Below are 4,352 nucleotides of genomic sequence, written 5' to 3' on the forward strand. Positions count from 1 at the left end.
CAACTGAATGAAACACCCTATGTGCAACTGAATGAAACACCCTATGTGCAACTGAATGAAACACCCTATGTGCAACTGAATGAAACACCCTATGTACAACTGAATGAAACACTGCCTATCTCTGCACTACCCTCACAGTCATTGCTGTGGTTTTTTTCCATTGTTGCAACTATATTGATCCATCTTGTTGAGTGAAGGTCTTTCTGGTTTTCACTATCTAGCTTATTAAGCATGATATACTTCTCCAGGGACTGATCCCTCTTGATAATATATCCAAAGTATGTGATATTGTGTATTGTCTTCTAATTAAAAAAATTAGAGAAGCCATTTCATATTTATTTCGAAGACAAAGATGTAAGAAAATAATTCTCTCCCTGCACCACACACCACTCACTGCCTGCCTCCAGGTCTTCCTGCCTATTTTGTTCCTCTAATAGCAAGAAGGGCAGAATTTTAATAATATCTCTTCAGAATGACTTTCTTCATGCATGAATTATTTCTCATTTACAAAGGTTTAGGAGACGCTTTTTTCTTCTTATTATTTTTCTATGGAAAATGATGACTGTTTTCATTGCTAGAAACATTGCTGTCAGAACTCATAAGGCTGGATCAGTCCTGCTTTTTCACGGTGTCCCCTTACTGCAGCCAACTCAGCTAGTCACATCCCTGAAATAGTGCCCTTGTCAAGGCATGTATGGCAATGTCACAGTCACCGTGGATAATGGCAGGTGACTGCAGTGACTGCACTCCTGGCATAGAACAAAGGCAGATGGAAGGCCATGGAGAGTGACTCTCATTTGATCCTCATAAAGCCCTGTTGGGAGTAGGTGTTATTATCCTCATTTTTATAGATGAAGAAACGGGCTTAGAGACGCTGAGTCACTCCCAATTTCAGCCAGCTAAGAAATCACAGAACTGGTATTTCAGCAGTTCTGCTGGCTCCAAACCCTTTGATAAGAATACTAGGCTTTCGTTTCTGTGGGAATTTCCCTGGAGAGATTTTATCCAGAATTCACCTTGAGGGGTGGGAGGGTGATTTTTGAGGTGTTTGTGTGCAAGATGGTGTTGTGTGGAAGCTAGCAAGGGTGATTCTTTAAGGCCAAGAAAAGTCCCCTTAACAGGTTAGTGGTTTTGAGTGTCTGCCGCATCAGACACTGTGCCCAAAACTTCCCAAACTCAATACACTTTAAACCTTGTCCTTGTTGTTATATACTATTAAATTGATCCCAACTGCTAGGAACCCTATGATACCTCCTTGGGGTATCTATTATTCATTTCTATTTTAAAATTTCAAAAAAAATAGTCTGACAGGATTTTTATGAATTATCAAAGATTGAATAGGCCATTAAGGGAATTTGAGCTCAAGCTTCTTGCCTCTAAGAACAACTATCCTTTCTACTTTCTTAAGTGAGACCTTCCCAATGCAATTGTCCCAAAGTACAGTTCTCACTCAATGAAAAACAAAAACATTGCAGGATTTGTGAAAAAAAATTAATGGTATGCTCTTATATGTACCAGAGAAAAATATTTTGAAAATACAGTAAACACAGTGTGTGAATCACAACAAACTATGGATAAAATTACAGAGAATGGGAATTTTAGAAGATTTAGTTATACTCATTCAGAATCTGTATGTACAAAGACCAAATGGATCAAAGGACTACTGAGTGGTTTATAATAAGAAAATGTGTATGTTAGGGTTGTATAGCTCCCCATGCTTATTAAATCTGTATATTGAGAAAAATAATTTGAGAAGCTAGACTATGTGATTAAAAACATGTCATCCAGATTGAAGAAAACCTTTTAAACAACTTGTGATATTCAGATAACAACCTTGCTGGTTGGAAGTGAAAAAGTCTTGAAGCACTTACTAATGAAATCAAAGACTGAAATATTCAGTATGGCTTCTATCTTAACCTAAAGAAAGCAAAAATCCCCACAAGTGGATCAATAAACAACATCATGATAAACAAAGAAGAAATTGAAGTTATTAAGAAGTACATTTTACTTAGATCCAAAATCAATATCCATGGAAGCAGTAGTCAAGAAATCAAACTAATTATTATAGTGGGCAAATCTGCTCTAAAAGTACTCTTTAAAGTGGGCGGGAGGGGGGGGCGGGACACGGACCCCAAACCAAAGGTGTCACTTGAGAACTAAGCTATCCTTGACCCAAGTTTTGGTTTATCACTTGTCTCCTATGCTTGCTAAAGCTGAACAATCAATAAGGAAGACCAAAGAATTTATAGCTTTGAATTCTGGTGTTGGCAAAGAATATTAAATATTCCACTGACTACCAGAAAAGCAAACAATTAACTCTCTTAGAAGAAGTGTAGCCACAATACAGTGAACCCTCGTTTATCGCGGTTAATCGGTTCTAGACCCTACCATGATAAATGAAATTCCTTATTTGTAAATCAAATATTTTCGTAGTTAGAGCATAGAGGACATGAAAAAACACCCTTTAGTCACCATTACACTCGTATTACACAATTTATTAAACGAAAAAGGGAAAATACAGTAAAACATTTTGGACGTTACAATTATCATTTATTATTTATTATATTATTTGTGGCATCAAGCGTGTACAGTATGAGCCAATCAGTGGCAGTAATGACAGAGTATGTGCTGTTACGCAAAAACCGCTGTAGAGTGAAGCCGCGGAAGTCGAAGTGCGAAGTGGCGAGGGTTCACTGTACTCTTTTTGAAGGGGGGATGGCAAGACTTTATCTTATGTGCTGGGGCCACGTTTTTGGGTGGGACCAGTCCTCCGAGAAAGACACCATACATAATAGAGGGTCAGTGAAAAAGAGGAAGACCCTCAATGAGATGGATTGCTACAGTGACTACATCAATGGGTTTAAAAATAGCAAGGATTGTAAGGATGTTGCAGGACCAGGCAATGCATGATCCTATTGTTTATGGCATTGCTATGAGTTGAAATCAGTTCAGTGGCATCTAACAGAAACAACAACATTGCTCAAGCAAAAGCCAATTTTTATTTAAATAAATAAGTGGACTGATAAACAAAAACTGAATGAATAATAGGAGAGGATGACAAGAATTGCCAAGACTGTTTGTGAATGACTGAAGTTTAGGGAAAACAGAATAATCAACTGGAGACACTACAGAATGGGGTTTTACATACTGAATGTCTACACCAGTGAGATTATAAAGGATATCATTAGAGTATCTTCCAGTTCACATTGTAGCCCTTCCTTGATAGTCCTTCCCTTATAACTGCCTCCTCCTTTCCCACTCTCTAGCCTTTTTTCCACAGAGAGGAGTTGTTTTTATTTAGTGGCTACCTGATACCTAGATCAATCAACCATGTCTCAATAACCCAGAATGATGCTAAGAGATTGCAGGCTTGATCAAGGGTTCCTGTTAAAGAGAAGGAATACAAGCCTGGAAGCTGTTAATGACTGCTGTTTTCTGCTCTTGGACAAGGAAATGGAGTTGAATCCTCTGCTGGATGAAAAAAACATAATGTGTAACTGTTTAAAGAGGAACATTTGTGGTTCAGTGGTAGAATTTCACATGTGGGTGACCCAGATTTGATTTCCACCTTAAGTGTTGTCAACTCCCAACTGTCAGTGATAACTTGAATGTTTCTGTGATAGAAAAGAGGTTTCAGTGGTTTCCAGAAAGAAATGGACTAGGAATACAATCAGATAATGAAAACTCAGTGGATCATAACAGACCAAGTGGCCCCAACCCATCATAAAGGTACTGTAAGACTGGGTAGCATTTTATTCCATTGTGTATGAGGTTGCCAAAAATCAGAGCCTACTGGACAGCAGATAACAACAAATTACATGAGAAGCAGAAATAAGATCAGAATGAGAGGTTCCCTGAGCTCCCTGCAGAGCCTCTCTCTCTAGTTCTGTTCTGTCCCTTTAAATTCAGTGGGTTCCATGAGACCTTCTGTATTCTTCCCACGGTCTCCCACATTTTCCCATGCCTATTTGAGTGAAGATCTGCTCACTGACCCATGGCCCTGTGGGGGACAGGACTAGAGACATAGTGTGGGAATTGCACCCGTTCTGATCCCGCCACACTGAGGCAAAACACTGGGGGAGTGCAGCGGAACAGCAAGGGAATGGAGCGGCAAGTTCCCCAGGGAATGCTGAAGGTGGACTTTGGGCCCAGGGCATGGTGCCCTAACAGGCTGGACTGGAAAACATTCCTAAAGTCTAGTGATTCTTGAACTAACTACAAGCTTTTCTTTCTTGTTGTGTTTTAATTTGTTCTTTGTCAGTGGTTTGTTGTTGTTGCTGTTTTGTTGTACATTGTTGCTTGGTTTTGCTCTGTCTTGTTTTTGTGCATGTTATTATCTCCACAGGTCTGTC

This window comes from Echinops telfairi, unplaced genomic scaffold (assembly GCF_000313985.2).
Source record: "Echinops telfairi isolate 266 unplaced genomic scaffold, ASM31398v2 ScPeMD7_2291;HRSCAF=2852, whole genome shotgun sequence".
Classification (NCBI taxonomy): Eukaryota; Metazoa; Chordata; class Mammalia; order Afrosoricida; family Tenrecidae; genus Echinops; species Echinops telfairi.